Source organism: Carlito syrichta, unplaced genomic scaffold, assembly GCF_000164805.1.
Source record: "Carlito syrichta isolate Samal-C Ts95f unplaced genomic scaffold, Tarsius_syrichta-2.0.1 Scaffold314335, whole genome shotgun sequence".
Lineage (NCBI taxonomy): Eukaryota > Metazoa > Chordata > Mammalia > Primates > Tarsiidae > Carlito > Carlito syrichta.
This window is the reverse complement of record NW_007258431.1, coordinates 708,108-733,615: the sequence shown is the minus strand read 5'-3', so window position 1 is coordinate 733,615 and position 25,508 is coordinate 708,108. Positions and strand designations below refer to the sequence as shown.

Below are 25,508 nucleotides of genomic sequence, written 5' to 3'. Positions count from 1 at the left end.
CAAGCCTCTTAAAATCTCTCTCTTGCCAGATATAAAGACCACTCATGCTGGGGATACCCCCTCATATTACAAGACTTATACAATATTCAGCAACTAATCTTGGGAAAGAAGGCACATTTTCAACTTGATCTCTTTCCATGAACTAAATAAGCATCTTCTGAAATTTTACCTTCCAACTCCCTAAAGCTTCCTTGAGTAACTAAAAGAAGCAGCTGGTTTCTTTAACCTCACCCTAATCTGACAAAAATTTCATGACAATGCCTTCACTCTTCATCCCAGTTATGTATTTGCACTCAATTCTCTACCTGGCATAGTGCCTACCACATAATAGTCACTCAGTAAATATTTGCTCTTATTTACTATTTGCTATGAGTAGTCATGCTCTCATAGCATAATAGCAAATAATTACTTGTGTAATTATTGGCTTAATGACTGTCTTTCTCACTAGACTGTGAGCATCACAAGGCCAGGGTTGGAACCTTGTTCACAGCTTATTGTAGTAACTTAATGCCTATTGCAATGCCTCACACTTATGAAGACTACATATTCATTGAACAATACACCATGTATATACTAAGCACCATTTATTCATTTCCTCATTGAATCCTAAAACAACCCTTACAACAGGTATCTCTGTTTTGTAGGTGAGTAAACTAGGCTTGAAGAGCTACAATAACTAGCTAAAGATGAGAGCCAGGATTCTGAACACGTGCTTGCTTTTCACAACTGTTACTCTGCCTCCCTCTTTCAAATCTGGCTATACTGCTTACTAGTTGTAACCTGAGAAAGTTTTCTGTTTTCCAAGCCTCAGGATTTAAAAAAATCTGTAAACAAAGGAGGAAATGGCATCTAATAGATTTATTATGAAGTTTGCTTGACTTTATATATGCAAAGCACTTGGTCATAGCAGTTGCCATATAATTAACATTTAATAAAAGCTGTTAGTGTTGCTATTGAATCAAATATGCAGAAGGAAGTGATGGGAGGTGGGGAATGCCACTTGCTGAAACTTGCCCCTCCCCTCAAATTAGTACATTCTGTTTTTGCAGTTGAGCATATCTTGAAAGTCTTTGCATACTACTTTCATCAGCTCTCACCACATTCTATAAAATAACTTGCACAGGAAAGTTGCTTTTGCCTAAAATTCAAATGTAGAACAAGCAAAATATTTTAAGATTAATTCTATTACACAAGCATTTGCTCAATGTGAAACCCCACAACCTATGTGGTTTAAATTGAATAACTCACATTATTGAGGAAATGGAAGATAGGAAAAAAATCAAGACTAAAAAAATCAAGGTTAGCCCTCAACAAGAGAAAATTTCATCATCATGGATTTTTCTTTCAATAGATAATAAAGGGATGTCAGGAAATAGAGCAGAGAAAGAGACAATTGCCAATTAGGTGGTCTCTTCTTTCTGTGTTGAGAAACACAGAGAGGCCAACATTTACACAACCACTTTATTTACCATCTTTTGGTCTATTCCTTCACTGTCACTTCTATCACTTCAGTTCCTAACAGACACATTCTGTCATAGAATACCACAAATGTCCAACATTCTGAACCACAGCGGCCTAGGTACATGTAGTTCCTTGATACAGTATAGTTAGTTGCACGGGTTCTCAAGCCTGGCTGCATATTGGAATCATCTGGGTGCTCTTAAATAATACTGACACCTGCCCCCATCTCCATTATGATTTAATTGATTCTAGACACTGATTTAGGAGCTACACTGTCTGGGTTTGAACCTCCTCTACTTACTATTTAAAGAAATTCGTTTCTGTGTGTAAGTTTCCTTATCTGTAGAGTAAGGGCAATAATAGTTTTTTACCTCATAGGGTTGCTGTGAAAATCAAATAATTTGGAATACTTAGAACAGTGTCTGGCACACAGTAGATGTTCCACATGTATCCGTTATTATTAGTAGCAGTAAAAACAGTATTTTAATTGTTATACGTTTGTGTCATGGAAGAGAAGGGAAGACTTGCAGAGTTTGTGACCACATGCGAATGACAATGCTGAAATGGCAGCTGAGGTATTTTGTGTTTGCAATTCCTGAAAATGAAATCTCTTCATTGCAAGGTACTACTTTGAGACTACGTTAGATATGAGGTTGGTTCCATTTGAAATTTGTCTCGGTTTTATACATGGAAAAGTAAAAATGTAAATGTAACACATGTATACCAGAACAAACTTATTTCTTTATACCACACAATGGACTATCATTGCCAGTTACCCCTAGTATAAAAAAAGTCCTAAGAATGGGACTTTGAAAATCAAAAGTCATGTTAATCTTAAAATCAAAAGTGATGTTGGGGGTTGCAGGGGCTCTTGTTCCACTTGTCACCATTCCTTGGGGAAAAGGCAATGTCCATTGTGTTTGTGAAGGGGGACAGTGAGTATTATAGAAGATTCTCTAAACTTTTACCCCACTCCTGCTTGCTCCTTAGAACAGGAGGAAGATGAACTTATCTGAGGGGTAAGATCAGATTAAAAATAAGTACTCATGAATGGCCTATCCTGTGCATTCTGGCTCTCAGTCCAAATACCCTCCAACTGACATGACCCTCTTTCTCTTATAAAGTGGGCAGAGTTTAGTCAGGGCACAGGCACTGTTTTCTAGAGGCAGGCCTACAGGCCCACTTTGCTCTTAATTTCCAGCTTCCACTGAAGTACAACATGGACAGTCACTCTCAGTGGCACTGGGAGGATGACTGGTCTGTTCAGGAGACTCAATCTTCTTCACAGGTGGATATCAAGGTATATATTTGGAGCTGAAGGTGGTAGGAAGTCTCATTAGGCATTAGGCACAAGTCATGATCTTCAATCCAGTTTTACCTATAATAAGGCTGATATATTTTGTTCCCCATAATGAATTATTTTGTTTCTCAGTTTGATTCAGAACTGGAAGAAGAAAAGCAGTGAGGTTACTTCACGCTCTCAAGCCCTAACAAGCAGATCGGTAACCATAAAAGTATTATCTGACAGCTTTCAAAATGCTTTCCCCATTAAACAGATATGGAAGCTGAGGCTTAGAAACACCTTCTGTGATGGACTCAAGGTTAAAAGACTAATAGTAAGTAGCAAATCCAGTACCAAAACCACAATCCTCTGTATACTTTTCACTACATGTCTGAGAATGCTCCTTTCTCTTATTAAGGCCAGGGAGGCCCTCACAGGCCCCAAGGACAAGAATGACAGTTGCTTTGAGCACTTTCCTAAGCTAACAGAAGAGGAAAACAACCTCTCAAAACGTAAGAATTCTCTTATTCTGAAACTGAGTTTTACACATGTAAAACTGATGTTTTTCTGACACGTCTTTGCCCAACAATCAAGAATTGAAAGATGTCTCTAGATAAAATTATGCAACAAAGTTTAAATCACAGAAAAAACATAATTATAAAATGTTTTCCTATTGGATGGAGTAGCCTTAAGGGTGGGCTGCAATGGGGAACACAAAATGTCTCCTGCCATGTAAGTAGTTGTCACAAAGTTTCTCCTGTGATTTGCTGAGTTGCCCAAGTTCGCCTCTACAAAGGCAATTTCCTCAAAGGTGATTGTTAGTTTTAAATTCCTTTTCTTTCTTTCTTTTTTTTTTTTTTTGAGTTGGAGTCTCACTCTGTCACCCAGACTGGAGTACAGTGGCTGCTCCCAGCCACCGCAGCCTCGACTTGCTGGGCTCCAGCGATCCTTCGGCCTCAGCCTTCCAAGTAGCCGGAATTACAGGCATGCGCTACCACGCTCGGCTGATTTTTTTGATTTATTGTAGAGATGAGGTCTTGCTGCCCAGGCGGGTCTCAAACCCGTGGGCTCAGGCAATCCACTCACCTCAGCCTCCCAAAGGCACAGGATTACAGTCTGAGCCATGAAGCCGAGCCAGGCTTCAAATTCCTTTTCTACCTTGAGAACAACGGGATCTCCCCATGTGGTGGCCAGAACAGATATACTTGCTAAAAATCATGCAATATGGCCAGGAGCAGTGGTTCACGCCTATAATCCCAAAACTTTGGGGGCGGAGGTGAAAGGATTGCCTGAGCCCACAGGTTCAAAACCAGCCCAGGCAACTTGGCGAGACCTCATCTCTACAATAAATCAAAAAATTAGCTGGGCATGGTGGCGCCTGCCTGTAGTTCCAGCTACTTGGAAGGCTGAGGCGGAAGGATCGCCTAAGTCCAGCAGGTCGAGGCTGCGGTGGCTCTGAGCATGCCACTGTACTCCAGCTTGGGCACAGAGTGAGACTCTGACTCAAAAAAAAAAAAATCATGTAATACTATTAGTGTGAGGGAAATTAGCACTTCTAGGTTATAAACTTTCACCGTAAAAATGAATCAATCACATGCCACAGTCCTAGCCAGTCTGAAATGATTATATGGGTCTGGTAATAACTAGCTCTCATTCTGTCATGAATTAGCCACGTAACTTCACAAGTCCCTTCTCTGGGTCTCAGTTTCATCATTGGTAATAATGATGGAATTGGATGAAGTTGCCTCCAACTGTAAAATACTAGGATTAAGCATCTACCACTAGTCTCTATAATTACCAACATATGAGGCTACTTACACTTATGTCTGCTGAGAGAACTAAAGCTTTAAGTACAATGAAGTTACGAAATCATTCCAAAGCTATTTCAATGATTGGGGCAACCTGAGAGAGATGTATTTACATTTTTCTATTCTGCCTCTTTTGTGCCATCCTCCGTCTCCCCTCCCCTGGACAGTCCTTGAAGATAAAAAAAATTTCACACTGAGTTTCTATCAGACCTGAGAAAGAAGGAAGGCAGCTTACTTTTTTGATCCTCCAGTTATAGAGATAATGGTTTTATTTCTTGAAACTGTAATCAGATAAAAATGTCCAAATGACTAAAGAAACTGAGTAGGGCTATTAGTGTACTCTTTTTCTTATTTTAATTAAATTTAAAGGAACAATAGATTCTTCTTGCCTTTGGCAATATAATAATTCAGCTGACATGCTAGAAATACCACACACAAAGACATAAAATAGTGGCATTTTCTCTCTTTAAAAACAATCAATGGTTTCATTTATGGACTTCAAAGTACATGTGAAATAAAAGTCTCATTTCTGTGAGTATGAGGTAAATCAAAAGGCTGTAAGTGTCATAGAAAAGTTTCCTGGTTCACAGTCCTTCTTCTAGGCAAGAAAGGAAACAGAAATAATCCCAGGTAGATGAGTGTTCATCTCCTCTTTATATTTCTCTTCCAAGTGAGCCTAAACAACTTCTCTGATAATCCATTCTGATGTAGTTCTTCCTTATGTCTGACCAAAATCTCTTCTTGCTGCTCTGTAGACTCACTTTCTCTTATTTACCTAGCCCTGGTAGTGCTGGAACTATTCATTGTTTTTATATTGTCAGATCTTATTTTGACTTCCAGAAATTCTAAAGGAAACCTTGAGAATGGAGTCAAGAGTCTATAATCAAGACTAGATACTAGCTGGAGGTCCCTATCTTAATATAATATTCCTGGTGATGTTAGTTCACCTTAGGCAAAGTAATTTCTCTTCATCTCATCAGTAAAATGCATTAAGAGAAAGAATCTTCACACCAATACAAATTATTATTGATTTGGAGGGTCTTTCTGGAGATCTTGAACTCTTCTGATTCAATCATTATTGTAAATGGAAAATGGTTGAAGATCTCTCTTTTCATATTGAGCTAGTCATTATTCACATGAACTTTGGCAATACTACTTAGTACTGGGCATCACATATTTAAGTGCAAACCTATCTTTCAACATAGGCCTCTAGAGAAATAAATGGAAATAGGACTATGTCCACATCTGGATGCTCACTTTGGTTCATAATTATTCCTGGCTAGTTGCCCACTCCTCCAGAGATCTGATGCCTTGGAATATTAGTGTACCAGGCTGTTGCTTAAAACAATGCATTAAATTTTAGTCATCATCCGGTTGATCCTGTTAACTTATGGATTCTTCCACTTTAGTGGAAATATCTGATGAAAGAGTTGATATCTCTGCTTCTACAAATCCAGGTGGCTCTCAAACCAGGAGGCAGTTGGCATCTTTGTGAAAGAGACTTGGCATTAGAATTTTACATGGGTTTCACAATCTTTTATTCATTTGTCATAGAATACCATCTAAATAACTGGATTCAATTGTCATTGTCAGACAATTTGTATAGCCGCAGCATCACCGAGGAAATACTATTTTTTTTTTTTGATGGGGAAAAGGTAAAACTTGAGAGTGGACACATTCTGAAGAATTCTGAGCTCACCATAGGATGATAGCTACAAAGCAGCCTGATCCACAAAGAGTTTATGGTTACTAATCTACTCCATAGAGAGTTGAGGCAGGACACCCAAACCCCACCTACTGGTTCCCTTGGACACTTATGAAATTTTACCTGGTCATGAAACAAGGATTCCATTACATCTAGGTGTTCTTTGCACAAGCACCCAGATTTGATATGTGTGTAATCTGAGGGTGTAATCTCACAAATGTCTGAATTTGACCTTTAGTGATAAGTGAGGCTGTCAGCTGGTCAACATCAGATACCAAGCACCCAGTTTTGTGCAAAGCTCCACCCTGAGAGTAACAAGAAAATAACAGAGAACACAAAGGCAAATAAAAAGCAATTCTTCAGTCAAATATGGGATCAATCAACAAATATTTATTGAGCAACTATTGTGTGCAAGACACCATATCTCTGCTAAAAGACATAAAGTCAGAGCCCTTCCGATCAGGGGCTGATGACTGAGTTGAAAGGCTAAGACATATACATATAAACAGATGAGCAATAGTATGTTGGACAAGATTTTGGCAGGTAAAAGAAGAGGAAGAACATGTTAGGCAAGGAAAATGAATGACATGAGTGAATGACATTAGCAAGGCTGGTAAGCACAGTGCCTTTGGAGAAAGGTAGTAGATCAGCTTGGTGGAAATAGAAGACTGGTTTGGAGAGTAGCAGAAAAGAAAAGAAAAAGAGGAACTACGAGATCTCAGAGTTGGAAGGGAACCGAAAGATTACCAAATCCAAGCTCTGCTCACCTTATTGTAACCTATTTCTTTTCACACAAATACAGCTTTCTCTAATCTGTTATCAATGTTTAATATACATTTTAGTAATGGCTCCACATTCTTCATATCTATAGACATAGTTGCTGTTGCACTGTAGTAAGAAATAGACTCAAAGTTGGAGGCCTGACTAAATCACTCACTATGTTCAACTTTGGGTAAGTTTAAGCTTTACTTCTTCTTCCCACAGTTGAGGGAGGGAGAAAATGAGAAAGAAGGCTTGAAGGAGACAGAAAAGGAAGAAGAACTTGCAAAGCATATTGCCAAGGAAAACAAAACTAGAGAAGATTCAAGGGGCAGGGGAACTGTTTGATAGCATCGAATGAAACAAAGAGATTAGCCGGGCGCAGTGGCTTAGCTTGTAATTCCAGCACTTTGTGGGGCCGAGGCGAGAGAATTGCCTAAGTCAAGGGGTTCGAGACCAGCCTAGGCAACTTGGTGATACCTCGTCTCTAAAATAAATCACAAAAACTAGCTGGGCATGGTGGCATGCATCTGTAGTTCCAGCTACTTGGAAGGCTGAGGAGGAAGGATCACCTAAGCCCAGCAGGTCGAGGCTTTGGTGGCCATGAGTGTGCTGCTGCACTCTAGCCAGGGCAACAAGAGTGAGACTCTAACTCAAAAAAAAAAAAAAAAAAAAAGAGAGAAGAAAAAGAAAGGAAAAAAAAAGAAAAAAAGAGATCAAGGTAGTTGAGACCTGCCAAAAGGTTGCTGACTTTGACAATCTGAAAGTCACTGGTGACCTTTAAGAAATTCATTTCAGTACAAAAGGAGAGGCAGTTTATAAAAACGCTGAAAGTTAGGAGGGATGGGAAAGGAAGGGAAAAAAAAGAATAAATAGTGAGGAAAGTAAGGAACATGTGCTGCGTTGTTCCCTCTCTCCCTCATTTGCAGTGAAGAAGCAGGAGAGAGATGGCTTTGACTCAGTGGAGTTAGATGGTCGAGCAATGCAGTGGCTGGACATGTATCTCAGCTTGGACCTGAAATGACTGGTAGTTCCTATAAGGATTTCCAACCTTAGCTGCCCTTCTTGCCACAATGCATGGAATGAAGAAAAATAAAATAAAAAAGAGGAAAGTCCCTACTTACAAAACACCTTCCCTCTTCCTTTTGTCTAGCACTGCAGAGGAAGAAAGTAATATTATAAGGCAATCTGCCCATTTATAATATCAAAAGATTGCCACTGAACAATTATAAGAGACTGCCTGTATAGTAAAACCTCATTAATTTAGACTACACTAATTTGGAATTTGTGGTAATTTAACCTGGGCTGCAGCTACCTTTGTCCTACTTACAAAGAAAAGGCTCAATAAGCAAATAGTGTGAACAAGATTTCAAGGGAGCTAATTTAGCCTACCAGAGGCTTATTTCACCTATTTTAAAGAACATACTGTTTTTTAAGAATTTCAGCATATTTATTAGTTGAATACAAATTGTTTTCTGCTAATTATAGATTAACATAATCTATTGTTAAAGTCCTATATCTGCAACAGTTATGTTGCTCTCGCCGAATACGATCATTAGAAATAAAACTGTAATTCTTTAAAGTTAGTTCACAATTCAGATTAATGCATACTCCCTTTCCCTACCCTCAAGAGTTAACTACAGTTCAGGAGGTATTACCCTAAGCTAGCACATCACTTAACGTGAATACAACGGAAAAGTAGTAAGTGATCAGCAAAGGTCTCAGAGCAGCCAAAATAGACGTTGTCAAGTTGGTACCCTAAATCCTGTGTACTCTATCCATCATGGGTTCCACTTGCAGCTGATTTAACTCTTAACATACTAACCTGACACATCAACTTGCAGAGCAAGCTAGTTTTCCTTTTAAAATTCAGAACTGATTAGAAGGAGAAAAAGGGCTGCTGCACAAAGGGAAACAGAGGAATAAGAAGCAACTGCAAAAAGGACACAGGACATGTGTAAAATGTAGTGTAATAACTAAAAGACCAGTCTAGCACAATTTAGTGTAGTGGTAAAAGGCCTATATTCCTTAGTAAACCCTGAAAATTATAATAGACTATTAGAGTACTACAATAATTAATAACTGGAATTATGCCCCTAAATGATCAAGCAAAGATTAAATGATGTATTATGTTAAATATATGACTTTAAAAGGCAGATACATTCACACACACACACACACACACACACACACACAGTTTCAAAGTAAAAATGTAAAATATTTTGATGGTTAAGATAAAGTTCAGCCGGCTCAGTGGCTCAGCCTGTAATCCCACGCATTTGGGAGGCTGAGGTGAGTGGATTGCCTGAGCCCGCGGGTTCGAGACCCGCCTGGGCAGCGAGACCTCATCTCTACAATAAATCAAAAAATCAGCTGGGCATGGTAGCGCATGCCTGTAATTCTGGCTACTTGGAAGGCTGAGGCGGAAAGATTGCCGGAGCCCAGCAGGCGAGGCTGCGGTGGCTGGGAGCGGCCACTGCACTCCAGTCTGGGCGACCGAGTGAGACTCCAACTCAAAAAAAAAAAGATAAAGTTCAGCCGGGCTTGGTGGCTCAGCCTGCAATCCCAGCACTTTGGGAGGCCAAGGCAAGGGGATTGCCTGAGCTCGAAGGTTCAAAACCAGCTTGGGCAGCTTGGCAAGACCTTGTCTCTACAACAAATCAAAAAATTTAGCTGGGCATGGCAGCATGTGCCTGTAGTTCCAGCTACTTGGAAGGCTGAGGCAGAAGGATCGCCCGAGTCCAGCAGGTCAACGCTGGAGAGGTCGTGAGTATGCCACTACCCTCCAGCCTGGGTGACAGAGTGAGACTCCAACACACATACACAAAAAAGATAAGGTTCATACTATTATCATATAATAATAATGCTGATAAAATAATAGCAACATTTATTAAGTGGTTACTACATGTAATAAGTACTTTACCTACATCATTTCAATGAATTCTTATAACCATCCTCAAGGGTACCTGCATAGTCAACATTTGTATACCTGACCCTGAATTGTACCCCACATATATAAAAGAAAAAAGAAAAAAAACAAAACAAAACAATCCTAAGAGGTGGGTATTAGTATCACGTTTACTTCACAGTTAAAGAAAGTGAAACTCAAAGAGATTAAGCAACTAACTCCAGGGTACAAAGAGAGACAAAGTCAGGATTAGAACTCAATCCAATTCCTTGGCTTTACACAATGTCTTTCTATGCTCCAGAAAATATAGCTCTCTAAGAACTACTCATTTCTTGAGGGCTCCATATGGCTAAGGTTTTACTGTATTTTCATTTTCCAAACTCATTTAACAAATATCTTGACTTAAAAGCAGAAAGATCTATGATCTAAGAGTCAGATGTATTTGTAAACATGCTCCATTTCACAAGCTGAAAGTAAAAATAATAGTAAAAAAAGAAAATAAAGGAAAAACTACAAACATGTCTGTTAGGCCCACCCTCAAATTTCAGCTCAGTTTCCATAGACCAGGGATTCTATTTCTAAACAAACAAACAAGCAACAAAGACATAAAATTTTAAAATATCAGATGAACAGTTAAGACCTGGTTCTCCCATTGTTTTCTTACTTTTTTTTTGAAAAAAGTTAAGATGAGAACAGGCCAATGAGACATGAGGAATTGTGGGGTGGGAGGATTGCTGGGGAGGCTAAAAACTCAGGCTATTATAGAAGATTTAGAAGAATCTATTTGCCAGCTGTTTTAAGAGAATTGAAAATTATAAGAGCATAGAACACATGTAAGCATAGTGTGTTTGGGAGGGAACAGAGGTGGAAGTGGGGAGATACAAATACATTTATGCAATTATCTATGTTACAAGTGAGGATAGCCTGCCACATATACATACAAAGACAAATGTATAGTGAAGCCATTCATTCATGCAATTCCTTCTACGTAAATCGACCACTCTTTACTCGTCTTCTCATTTCAAGCCTATCCATTCTTCAAGGATCAATTAAAAATGTCACTTCTGCCATGAAGCATTCTATAATCCCTAAGGCGCAATTAAACTCTTCCTCATTTGTGCTCCCACAGGTTTTTTTTTTCTTTTACATTTACCACAGCACTGATGACACTGTATCTTATTATCAGAGCTATTCATCTGTGTGCTTTTTTTCTTCCTTCAATCCCATCATGAGTTCCATGAGGATAGGGGACTCTTTTACGTCTGTAGTTCCTACAAATCCTAGCACAGTATGTGACCCAACACATACTAGGCTCTAGGAAAATGAGGACTCAATAGCACTGACTTAAGACAGTGCATTACCACCTAGCTTACCTGAAGGAGCATTTGTTCTCTTTCTTTTCTTGCTTGATTCCCCTCCATTTTCAGTGAGGCCTTCTGTGACCAAAGGGCCACTGGCACTACCAAACTGCAGGGGCTCGTTGTTGTTGGCAGGGTCAAAGGGCAGCTGGTTCAATCCTAAAGAAGAAAAAGAAAGCCAAAGTCCAGACTCCATTAAGGACTGGGATCGTCTCCAGATTATTTTATATGAGCCACTATTGGAAAATCTTTTAAATCTTAAGAACCTAGGAGTAACAGGTGAATTTCTTACAGACAGTTTCCCTCTGTAACTTTTCACAGATCTTATCAATAAATTCAGAATTAAAATATAAGACAGTGGCTCTGTTATTTGTAAGATCCCTCCTGTTTATGTGACAAGTTAACAGTGTTGGTCATAAGCTAGTAACTGTCTTCTACACCCTCCCTTAAAGACATGGGGCCTGCTTTAAATGTGGCTGTGGTTAGACCTACTCTTCCTTGGAAAAAGGTTAACTTTATATTCCTTGCATTATCTCCTGAAATTTCCCCATCCTTTCATTACAAAGTTTGTTGAACTGATGCAGATATAATAATCAGACTACCCTGGGTTCAAAGGAACTTCCAATGATAAAATAGAGAGGTTTTCAAAAAAGAATACCATAACTGCATGGTAAATGAGAAAAGGAATCAAAGATACAGAAATTGCAAGGGGTTTATTTTATTTAGTAGCTGGAGTGATGGGGAGCTATGTCCCAGGTTTGGATAGTGTTAATCTCATTCTCTTCAAAGAATAAGCATGGTCACTTTGATTTGCTGCCGCACCGCATAAAATGGCAATGGCATTTTCTACTCTTCCAGTCTTACATGGTTCAGTCAGGGACAAGTAGAGATAGTTCTTACTCCTCTGGCAACAGCACTTGGAATTTCAAGTGTTTCAATTAAAACTCCATGGAATGTGAAATCAAAAAGCTTTGTTAAAGCCCAAAGTTAAGATATCTCTTCTAAGCCTTTTCTCCACTGGTTTTCCAATCCTATCTAAAGGGGAATCAGGTTGGTCTGATATGGCTCATTCTTTAACCGCCAACTTTTCCATGGTATGTAACTGTATAATTCTTGAGATAATGTTGTAAATTGTCAATAAAAAAATAGATAAAAGAAAAAAAAAACTTGGGATGCCATCAGCTACAGGACAATCAAGTTTTAGTAAAATCAATGTTAAGGTTCTAACAAAATGACTTTCCATCATTGTTTCTAATATCACCTTGCTAATATTTTCAGCCCATATAACAAGTACTATTTATTCAGCAATCAGACTACACTTAGAACTCCATGGAAGGCAGAATGATATAGGGAAAAGATTGCAATAGACTGGGTTTCAAATCCTGGCTGTTCTTTACTAGTTGGATAGCTATTGGCAAGTTATGTTATCTCCCTTAGTCTTAGTTTCACAACGTGTAAAGGAATAGTAACATTGCCTAGTTTTTTCTCTCCCCCACAACCGTATCCCTAGTGCCTAGTGCCATGCTTTGCACATAGTAAGTTAATCCTCAATAGGGTAGGGGGTAGATGGCTCATTATATTAGCCCATGCAATTAGAGTAAAGACATGACAGCTGATGATCAAGACTTAAGGCTACAACTTTAAAGTGCTAATGCTAATTATATCAACATTACTTAAAATAATTAGATGTTAAATGCATCTCTATCAGATGAGTACTATCCTGCAGGATGGCAAAATCCTGATTAAAAGGAATGCTCAGGGATTGGAGGTCCTGATTAATGATGTTTAATCAGAAAAATCTTTTTATTTTGTTTTGCATTTGATAATTTTACAGAATAATATATTATTCAATTTTCTTGCCTTATTAAGTAGATGATTGAGGTTCTTACAGAGCTTTGGCACAATGATCTGTAAAAGGAGGCTAATAACAATATCTAACTCATAGGACTGCTAAAAATATTAAATGAGGACATATATGTAGAACATTCTGAATAACATCTGGCACATAGTAGATACTCAATAAGTCTTAACTGCCATTATTATAATATTTAATTTCTATTTTTAATTTCTAGAATTGTTGATGCATAATGCAAGGATACATTAGTCTGAATTTGTCTTGATCCAAGAATATATCCTACTTTCCTCACTGAACCTTTTCATTGCTGTTTGTACCTTTTTCTAAAAGTTGAAGGAATCTAAGAAAAAAAAGACACAGTGAGTTAAAGTATTCAGCCTGAGACATTTGAGTATAGTTGCACTTGTCCTTTATTTAGTCCCATATGATAACTTTTGGGATTTAGATATTTTATTACTCCCACGAACGTACAGATTTGTCTTGGAATAAGACTGAGATTTAAAGTACATTCTGTGTATGCACCTCACATATGATCTAGATATGTGAAAATCTGGATAAGTCAGTATAACATTTCCGGCCTTATTTTTTATAGGGAAAGATCTCATATGGAGAAGAACCATCTCACTAAGTAAGCTGATTCACTGAACACAAATCCACATTTTATATTATCCAGGACCCAATACAGTCTCCAAAGATTTGTACTTTGAGAGCAACAGCTATAGAGATAGCAAAATCCTATGACACAAATGCTTGTTAGTTACTTTTACTATATTTTTTTCATTCCTCCCCTAAGACAGAACCAAATAAACCAATAAGCCAGTAAATCAATAGGTACTTAAAGGATCTTTTCTGTGTCATGTATACGAGGGGGACCCCCGCCAAAAAACCAGAGTTATCTTTTGGAGGGTGGGCCCTTTGGAGTACACTTGGAATTTGTTCCTTTGGATCAAACGGTCAACCAAAGTTTTTATCTAGAAGTTTTGAGAAGGTTGCATCATGATTTGCAGAAGAAACTTCCCAAGTTTTGGCAAACAGGTAGCTGGTTCTTCCACCATGACAATGCACCTGCCCACACCATGCTGAGCGTGTAGCAGTTTTTGACCAAAAACAGCATGAGCCCCCTGAGTCCCAGCATGAGCCTCCCTGTTTACCCAATCTCTCCCCGTGGTGACATTTTTTTTGTGTCCCTGGATGAAAAACATCCTCAAAGGGAAACATTTTGCCAATGTGGAAGAGCTGAAACAAAAAATGGCAGAAGCACTAAAGGGCAACAAAATTGACAAGTTGAAAAACTATTTTGAGCAGTGGAAAAGCATCTTGATAGGTGTATTGCATCAAACAGAGAGAACTTTGAGGGCTACTGATGTTTAAACATGTAAGAATAAGTACACAATTTTTTATACATAAATTCCAGTTTTTTGGGTCCTCCCTCATATGTGACCCATGCCAAATGCTATTTTAAGTAAAATAGCCCCATTAAAATTATTAAATCCTTAAAAAACCCCACTTTAATTCCAAGAATTCTTATTGCTAAAATTTCAATTATGATATAAGTGTAAAAATACTGGGAATTACCATAGTGTAATTTTTCCACAACTATATAATTCATCTTTAAATCTTTTATGGAAGCAATTTCTATCACCTTTTTATAGACATGATAAAACTGGAATATATTAGATTGGGAAACGTTTGAGGTATCTATTTCATTCTTCTATACAAGGCAGAAATCTTATCTATAGAATTCCTGACAGGCCTAAATCCAGAAGGTACTTCTTAGCCTGGGGCCCATTCCTTGTTAGGATCCAACTTGCTTTACTTTTTAAAAACTACCACCTACTTTATTTGAGAGGTTCCTTTTATTTCCCCCAGATTATCTGTGAAGTAGGATGCATTTTGTTCAACTGTCATCTTGCTTATTTTCCCTAAAATGAATACATGGGATGTCTAAATTTTAAAGGATTCTACTAATAATCACTGCAACAAAAACAAATGAGGGAGTAACAGATAACTAACAGAATGAAGTCAGAAATTTTCTAAAGTCTTATACATTTCTCACAGTCCTTGCCCTTTCATTCCTGAGGATAAAATAAAGCATTGTACTTTGCTTATTTGTTTCCCTCACATCTTGTCCCCTCAACCTTCAAGCCCACAGAATTTTCCGCTTGTCCAAAAGGAAACACAAATTGATAAAACAAAGACAAATAGATATGGATTTCTGCTATTTCTATATCTTATGTTCACAATAAACAAATCTAAGTTAACTGGTGTAGACAGCTGACCAGTTGTTATTTCAAGTCATGTTTAAATACAGATTATCTGACTTCATAACACACATGAGGTTGCTTTAGAAAGTATGCATACTGGGGAAGGGTGGGGGTGAGGTCCTTGGAGAATGACATTCCACATCCAATGGAACCAGGGGGTTAAACATCTCAAAAGTGTGATTCTCAGTCAGTACACCAATAAGCTGGTCAAGGAGTTCACATGCAATGATGTCTGTCACACAGATGCAAATAATTCATGGGCTTTGAGGAAAGAACCGAATAATTTTCATGATTCATGTGAGAGAAGATCAATGATCTCTTTGAGTTCAGCTATTATAACAGTTACTGTCACAATTCACTTTACATAGCTTTCCACTGTCAGGTCAAATTAGGACCAACCTTCATGATGCAGTCTAACACTTTTAATGACTGCCCCAGGTCATAATACCAAAATGTGATCCTGTCGGTCCATGCCACTTCTTATCTGCAACTGTGGCTCATAGACTGTATAATCTTAACAAAAAGAAACACAATTCTACCATTTAAAAAATGGTTAAAGTGGGCCGAGCACAGTGGCTCAAACCTGTAATACCAGCACTTTGGGAGGCCGAGGCAAGAGGATTGTCTGAGTCCAGGGGTTCAAGACCAGCCTGGTCAATTGGCAAGACCTCGTCTCTACGATAAATCAAAAAATCACCTGGGCATGGTGGCTTGCGCCTGTAGTGCCAGTTACTTGGAAGGCTGAGGCAGAAAGATTGTCTGAGCCCAGCAGGTCGAGGCTGCAGTGGCCATGAGTGTGCCACTGCACTCCAGCCTGGGCAACAGTGAGACTCCAACTCAAAAGAAAAAAAAAAAAAAAGCTGGTTAAAGTCCTGAGAAATCTGGTAAGTTCAATTTAAGGCAACAATCTCTAGACAGAAATCTGCATTGAAAAAAATGATTATTAATTTTTGGTAATAAGAACATTCTAGCTAATTTGTCTATAAAACAACTTTCTATAATCGGAGTCTTATTTTCTAAATGACATCAATTTAAAATCAGAAATTAGACTTCATGTTGGGAAGGAAAGGTCTCCAAATTAGTTTTTAATGTAAAGTTTTTGAAGGAAGAGGGCATTGGGATAATGGCCAGGCCCTTAGTATTCTGGCAGGTGCTTTTATAGGATTTAGCCATCTCTGGGAGCCCCTCCTTACTTTCATTCATCCCTCCTCCTACCTTAGTCTAGACCTCAAACCCCCTGACTCCATATTAGCAGCTCTCACTACGCAACTGTTCCACCTGCTACTTCTGAGGGAATATTTACAATGTCCAAAAGAGACTATAAAATCACTCTTCAGACACAGGAGTTAGCAGCCAAAACAATAGAACATTTTTCAGTTGCAGGTCTTAACTGATGTCAAACAAATGAAACCTATTTTGTCAATTTTGTGAGTTCAATATTACACAGAACTGGTTTAGTTGAAGCAAGGATAATTGTAAAAGATTAATGGGTAAGTGGAGGTAATGGGGAAGATATGAGAAAGAGCAAAAGTCCTCTTCCACTAAGGAGCTTGACTGAATGGTAACGGACATAAAAACTTTCAGAGCTTAAGTTGTCATTTTCAAGGTGTGATACAGGTCATAGGCCAATTTTCACTGGCAGTGATCCTTCAACAACTTTTAGTGACTCCCCAGACTACGTGGTAAAGGCATCCAAGTCTCTTATAACAAGGTCTCATCCATTTCAAGCCTTGTCTTCCGCTGTGTCTCAGCTTGTACTCTACTCCAACACTTCTTAAACTGCAGTGTGCACATGTGTTCTCTGGGGATCTTCTTAAAAAATTATTTTTATTTATTTATGTTTTAGAGGAAGGGTCTTGCTTTGTTGCCCAGGCTGTAGTGTAGTGGTGTGATTATAGCTCATTGTAACCTAGAACTCCTGGGCTCAAGTGAACCTCTCCTCTCAGCCTCCCAAATAGCCAGGACCAGGTAAGTGCCACCATGACCAGCTAATATATATATATATATTTTTTTTTTGGTAGAGACAGGGGTCTCAAATTCCTGGCCTTAAGCAATCCTCTCATGTCAGCTTCCCAAAGCACTGAAATTACAGGCATGAGCCACTATGCCTAGTTGCTGGGGATCTTGTCAAAATGCAGATTCTGATTCAGTAAGTCTGAGTTGTGGTCTGCTTTTCTGAAAAGTTCCTAGATGATGCTAGTCCTGCTGGTGTTGGGGATCACACTGAGTGGGAAAGGCTGGCTGGCATTCTAGCAAAATGGGACTATAACATTCACTGAATTCATACAATACTTTTCTACCTCCACACCTCTGGCTCACACTGCTCCTCCACCTGCTTCTTGATTTCCAGCTGTTAAAATACTATCCTTTCTTGAGAGTTTGCCCCAGTTGCTATTTCCTTTATAATGCTTTCCTTTTCTACCTCCATGTAACCCAATACATACATAGCCATGGAGAGAGAGGAACTACCCATTGAGGGAGCTATCATTCATTGGTTGTTTAGAATATGCCCCACTTTATAAACAATACTCCTTCATTTTATTTTCTCATTGTTATTCCCATTTTACAACAAGGAATAGGAAACTTACAGAGTTGAAGTAAATTTCCCAGGCCACACAACTAACAGGCAGTAGAACAAGGAACTCGGGTTTTTAAAAATTCTAAAGCACTATTCTGGCTCTCCTTAGATCTTAGTCTATACTTTCCTATGCTTTTAAGTGCATACCTTGTGTTATAGTTCTTTTAGTATTTTGTTTTCTCTTACCTCCTGTCTTACCCCATCCTCACAAACTGTAAACTCCTTGACATCAAACTTTATACCCTAATCATATTTTGATCCCTCCTCCCACAAGATGTGGCATGGTGCCTTGTACAATACTATAAGCATTTTAGAAATGAGTGTTGAACTGAACTCAGCTACAACTTTGGGTACAATACAGACAGTCCCTGACTTATGATGGCTCAACTCATGACTTTCTGACTTTATGATGGTGTGAAAGTGATAGACATTCAGTAGAAACTGTACTTCTCTCACATGCTGGGCAGTGGCAGTGAGCCGCAGTTCCCAGTCAGCTGTGCATTTTTGACTTCAGATTTTTTCAATTTTCAATGGGCTTATTGGAACGTAACCCTAACATAAGTCAAAGAGTATTTGTAGTTGTGTTTCCCACCCCAGATGCCAACTGACCTGCTGCTGGGGCGGTTTTGAAGGGAAGATGGAAGTAAGGTTTTTGGGTTCCTTCAGCATTCCTGGTGTCCTCTCCACCCTAAGTTTCCTGAACACTCCTTGGGGAATAGTTGTAAACTATCATATGCTCTATGCCAAATCTTGTATCCATAATTTCATTCTCCCTTTTTAGGGGCAAAACAGTCCTTCCACTAAGACTCTCATATGAGAAAACACTATAAAACAGATCCCATATATAGATCTTCTGTTAATGGTTCTACGTACACCAGGCTACAGATCTTGCTTTATAAATAATAGGTAAGAAAAGGCAATCTCTAGAGATGTGTTATCCAATACAGTAGCCATCAGTCACAGATAGCCATTTAAGTCTAAATTAGCCAAAATGTAATAAAATGAAAAGTTCATTTGCTCACTTACATTAGTCACATTTCAAGTGTTCAACAGCCACATGTAGCTAGTGGCTACTGTATTGGACAGCATAGCTATAGAATATTTCAATCATTCCAGAAAGTTCTACTGGACGGTGCTGCTCTAGAGTCAGACTTGGATTCAAATCCACATCTGCCACTTACTAGAGGTACCACTTACAAAGTGTGCCACTTACAAGGAGTAATAAAGCAAGTCGCTTGACCTCTCTCAGACTGTTTCTGCATTGTAAAATGGGGATGAAAATGCCTCCCTTACAGCAAAGTGAGAAAAATTAAATGAGGAAATGTAAGTTTAAGATCTTGCACCAGGGGATTTATATGCATTTGCCTCAAAAATGGAATGAGAACATTTGGGATTTATATACATTTGCCTCAAAAATGGAATGAGAACATTTGAATAGTGTGGCTCCTTTGGCCTCCAGGATACATCCTGTTTATGGCATGGGAGATGTTAGCTTTGCATTCTTCTTCTAACCGACTTTTTCTTACAGATAATAAAAAGCCATTAAGGTAAATCATAAATAAATAATGCTGGGAGTAGTCAGAGATTGATCTTTGCTTGGACTACGTTAAGGAGACCATATTAGTCACTACCTTAAACTTTCCAACATGAAAGAACCACGCTTAAAGAAAATTAATTAATTTACAAAAAAGAAAGAAAGAACCACATTTTCCCCAAGGAAAACACCTCCTCTCAAAGCTTTCATGAGTGCCCGGTTGCAGCTGGGTGCTATGCTTAGAACAATGCTAGCAGTGACACTAAAGGTGGATGGGAGAAAGGCCATTTCTCCCTAAATCCATATTTTCCTATACTCAGAATGTTCTCTGTGTTTTTCCTGTGGTATTGACATCTCCCAAGCCTAGTAAAGATGAATTATTTGAGAAAAGTCTGAGCTAAATCTGTTAAGGTGTTTGAGTTCTGTGAGCAGGAAAGCAAAATACATATTTTCAACTTCAAGAACATTTCAGGACTTTTTTCCCCCTATACAATTTAAGGCTTGGGAAACACAGCAAAATCACATTCCTCATTGAAAACAAAGTTCAACAAAATGTTGATTTGATAGAACAGTTCAAAGTGACAGATGGTAGATGGGCGATCTATCATTTTCCTTAGGATAAAGTCTGGCAGTCTTTAGAGAAACTAAGAGAAAGCCTCATTTTGCTGTAGTTTAGCCCTGGGAACAGTTACAGCAACTACCCCTCTCTCCACATCTTTGGGGGTGGGGATTAGAAAGATGGTGATTCATCATTACCTGCTTTGAGCTGGCTCTAGGCCATGCTGCAATTCCTGTTGACCAATTTTCCACCTGAGTGACAGGAAAAGGGCAGGTTCCTAACACACTGACCATTAGGTTATCTGTTGAGTACTTGCCTGAAACCGTGCCCAGAGGTACTGTACTATGGGTGTCTCTGTCTAAATAAAATAAGTAATTGCAGATTTCAGAGCCCGAGGACAGAGAGTTGTTCTAGTATTGAAATTGGAGTCTATCTTGTCAGATCGGTAATGAGGTCTTCCCTTCAGACTGATTGATTTCATAAAGCTGAGGCAATTATCAAAACCAAGCACAGTTCTCCCGGCAGAAACCACTCCACTGATTTTGAAAACTAGCTTGCCAGCTGAATTTGGTCAGGAGCCTAGGCTAAGCCAGCCCTTTCAGTAGGAACAGTTACTACACAGAGAGAACACCAATTTCCTCTAATAGATTCTTAAGACACCTGTAAATAAGTTGTAAACAAGGTACAGCAAAATAATTTCACTTGCTGTGAGTGAGTGAAAATTGAAGTTGCTGCCAGATAAACCTGCATTTCAGTGTAAGATGCTTTGAAAGAAAGAGTGAGCGCTGGAACTCTTGTGGTCTTTGGAGAGTTAATTTTATCAATTAATGCTAGAAGAATATGGTATCCTTTAAGACTACTGTACTGCATGAGTAACATTTTTATCTTTGCTTTGCCTAAAATGTACACACTAATTTCAACAGATTTCCTTTCTTTGTTTATTCAGCCTTCATTAACTATTTATCCAATCAATGTGGTACAATTTTAATTACCTTCTAATTAACCAATGATGAGTTTGTGATTTAGCATTCCCTAAAGATAGAACTACATAAATATGGTAGACGTTCATTTACATGTTCAAAATGTTTATCCTCCCTCCTTCTCCCACCTCATTAATTTTGCTATAACTGTATCATTAATGTTCGGGAGTTATGCTTTCTGCATTCCTAGTCTTTTATCCCCAGTTGGAGTAGTTTTTCAAGAATGTATGATAAACAACCCTTGAGGTTGGCTGTGAGATTAAACACTCAGGAGAAAACAGATTCCTGTAATATGCTAATGCATCTTTATAGAACCATACTTCCCCTATAACAATTCCACCTCAGGAGTATCAATACAGGGTGTTGACAAGTGATAAACTCTTTTAGAGAAGTCCCTGCCTGAGCTGAAGTCAAATCCACTACTGAGAAATCTAGAATCTGCTCCTTGAGCAGACAGCATGACTGTAAAGGAAAAAAAAACAGAAACAAAAACAAAACAGCAAAAAAGAATCTGTGTTTGAAACAAGTCCTACCATTGCTGTTGTATAAAATAACGAGTAGGCTCTTAATTTTGCTCCAGACTAGAGCCTAACTGAGGTGTTCAATATGTACCGGAATGAACAAACCAGTAAGTAAATATTGATTTATAGTCTCTCCTTTTTGAGCCAATTCGTTCAAACAATTCTGTGTGCCTGGCAGTATGCTATGTTTGAGGACTTTGGGACTTGATAGGATAATTTCTTAACCTCAAGGAGAAAACAAGCAGAAAGGATCACAGATACCTACAAAGAAAATCACCTAAATTACTGAATCAGCTTAATTTCTTGCCCCTTCCTGAAGTACCTTTTGTTTCATTCATACCAAACTTCTCAAAATTCTTCATACATGTTAAGCCCTGTCTTGTCTATGTGTTTTTGTACATACCATTTCCTCTGTTTGAAATATAATTTTCCCTTTTTGCACCTGGAGAGCTTTTATTCATTCTTCAAAACACTTCTCTTCAGTGAAGTTTTCCCTCCCCCAAAAGGCTCACTCCATAGGAGTATAATGGGGCCCTTTTATCACAGTACTTACTGTAGGACCTCAGAGTTAATTCTGAATGTTTGTGGGTTTGTGTGTGTTTTCTGGGTAAGGAGTTGTCATCACCTGATATGTGCCTTAGAAAGATCACTCTTACAGCAGGATAAAGGATGGATTGAAGGTGAGAAGGCAGCAAAGGCAGAGAGACCAGTTAGGAGGAAACCACAGTGATATAATGGAGAGATGAAAGTAGCGTGCACTCAGTGGCAATGGGGTGGGAAAAAATGAATGGATTTCAGAGATATTTACAAAATATATCTGAATTTAGTGTGTGACTGGGTCTGGGAGTTAAGGAGAAGAGAGAAGTCTGTGAAGACTCTATTTAAAAATTCTTAAGCCACAGTCCTGAAAATCCTGCAAGGAGTGTGGGCTTTAGTATGAGAAAAGTACAATTCAATAAAAGCATATCCATAAAGCTATGCTGCAATATAAAACCACTTCCAGTCTCTATTTACTATGGAATAAAGGCTGTCTGGAAACACCAGCAAATGGCTTACACTTGACCTTTACAATGTATTCTTAACAAAGCTTGTCAAAAGATATTAATTCATCCAGAAAAAAATAAAACATAAAATTCTAAGAAGGAGAATAACATACTGTTGGGTTAAAAAGGGAGAAGAACATTTTAATTATAGGTTTCAGACCTGGTTTATTTTGTCTATAGCATTCATTAACAAAAACGTCTTTGAAGGTCAAGAATACTTAATATATTCCGTCACTTTCTCTATTCATCCTTTTTCCTTCTCCCCTCCTCCCAAACAACTCCTCAAAATGTTCTTATTAGAAACATCTTACATTTTAATAACAGTATTCTTTTTGTTATTATAGTATGTTGGATTAAACTAACACTTCTCCTTTTAACAATACTCAAAGAAAGCTTGGAAAAATTAATGCTATGTTGTTTTTCTCCCTGCCAAAGAATATAGCAATGCAATTGTCTCCTGAAGAAGAAGCACTCTAATCATCTTTAACTTTAAAGTAAATTCATTTCAGGAAGATGCTCTGAGACAAACAATTGGCAGAGCAAATCAGGGCTCCTAGGAGATTGCAAAGTGATGGATTGAGTTGAAGAAAATGCCACAGCCGAATTCAATTCCACAAACATTTTCAACTTGAGTGTCTCTGCAACAATATAGCACTGTATGGTAGTTAGAATCTTGTTACATTGTGGGAGATAGGACTTAAACATTGCAGATTCTTAACTCTCAAGAGTTCTAGGCACCCCAGAGGTAGCAAGAGTATAACCCAATTATTCTGATTAAACAATAGAGGAAGCTATTGTACCAAAGTCAGACTGTAAAAGCACAATAACTCTCCAAAAGTGCCTTTAAGAAATGGAGACTAGAAAAGACCTAAGTATCTCTCAGTCTAACTGATGTCACCGGGATCTTGGACTGGGTCTCAAAAGCCAAGGTGTGAAATTATTTGGAAGATCATTTTCACTTTTATTCCCTCCTTAATTTAATCCATCTCCATCTTCTATCGTGGTTGTTCCATTATTATTTTTTAGAGCTTCCCCCAACTCTTAGACTTGTGGAAACTCATCCTTTGGAGACAGATTTGGATTGGTAATTTTACAGGCTCAGAATTTCCTGGAAATTAGGTACTTGCCTGAGATGACATGAAAAAAGGAAATGAAACAGCAATGAACTTATTTAGCCTCCGAATACCTGACCAAGCAGTCTGGCCTCCGGGGCAGATGCCAATCATGGCCATATACAGCAGTACCGGAAAACAATTCTACTTAAGTGTCCTTCTTTGCGTCTTCTAAAAGGCAACTGTTTTCTTTGGAACACATATGGCCCGAATTTGTTTTTCTACAAACCAAACAGAAGCAAAAGGAGCTCCCATGTCTTCTTCTTTGTTTTTTAAACCAGTTACTTGCATGCCTCAACGCAATCCCGTACATCACAGATTTGTTAGGAGTGCTCCCAGGGGAGACTGAGACTTTAACGCAGTGTATCGCATCCCTGGCTACATGTTAAAAGTACCTGGGGAATTAAAAAAAATACCAATGCGTAGACCCCACCCCACACATTCTGATCTAATTGGTTAGGGTGGGGCCTAATTGGTTAGGGTGGGGCAGCTAGTACTTAAAAGCCACCAGGTGATTCTAACATGCAGCCAGGATTCAAAAACACATCCCTAAATGATTCTAATTTAAGACCAGCGAATGAGTATTCACTGCTTAAAGTTTGTTTTGTTTTAGTCAAAACCAGGTAACACTTGAAGATAAATTCATTTACTTATCACCTACAATCTGTAGAAAACTGTACTGGTTGTGTGGTATAAATGTTAGATCTAAAGTCCAGTTTATGAGGCTTTTAGGGGAAAAATAGCTTTCCCTTTTATAAAGAAAGATAAGGGTTACTGGTAAAAATAAAAATAACTGAAGTCTTGGAAAAAAATTTACACAAAGTGTAACTACAGGATCAAGTTCCTTTCCTTGCTACCAGAAAAACCAGCTAAAATACTTAAGAAATATTGTGTCTGTTTTCTCATTATCTCCAGAGAAAGATTCCAAACTGCCTTTGGAGATTGGCCTTGAATTTCACAACCCTTTACATATGATAAAAATCACACTGAATATGGTTTGCCTATGTCATCTATCACCTCAGTGATTCCACTGAACTTTAAAAAGGATCTGGTAAAATGTAAAAAATGCAAAGTTGCAGTTAAGTATAGTGGAAGAATAGGCCATAAAGACACAGGCTCTGGTCTCTGCTCTTTCATCAACTCATAAAATAACCTTTGGTGAGTATTTCTTTGTTGGTTTCCTTATCTGAACAATGAGTTGAACCATTGTTTAAGAGAGAGAGAAAAAAAGGCCTAGATGGAAGACATCCATTGAAACCTGAACTAAAACTCAGTAATATTGGCCTGTAGTTCTCTTTCTTTGTTGGATCTTTACCTGGCTTGGGTATCAATGTGATGTTGGCTGCGTAAAATGATTTGGGGAGAGTTCCATCTTTTTCAATCGCCTGGAATACCTTCAGTAGGATTGGTATCAGCTCCTCCTTAAATGTCTTGTAGAATTCTGCCGGAAAGCCATCTGGACCAGGGCTTTTTTTTGTAGGAAGTTTTCTTATTATGTAGTTGATTTCCTTGATTGTTATTGGTCTATTTAGGGTCTCAATTTCTTCTTGTTCCAATCTAGGTAGGTTGTATGATGTCAGAAAGTCCTCTATTTCCTTAAGGTTTTCAAGTTTGTTTCCATACAAGTATACGTAGTAATCTCTAATGATCTTTTGGCAATTCCTAAAAGCTCTAAATATCAACCTCCCATATGACCCCACAATCCCCCTACTGGGAATATACCCTGAAGAACTCAAATCACTCTATAAAAAACATACCTGCACATGTATGTTTATCGCAGC

At 38.4% G+C, this 25,508-nt stretch overlaps 1 protein-coding gene across 1 annotated transcript in view; it reads right to left on the bottom strand.

Moving 5' to 3' along the window:
- Positions 1-25,508, bottom strand: part of ENOX2 (ecto-NOX disulfide-thiol exchanger 2) — a 295,559-nt gene that overhangs the window by 159,599 nt on the left and 110,452 nt on the right. Inside the window, exon 2 of the mRNA XM_008071461.2 lies at positions 11,297-11,440. The gene's annotated coding sequence lies outside the window, so the exon portion shown is untranslated. The remainder of the gene's footprint in view (positions 1-11,296; positions 11,441-25,508) is intronic.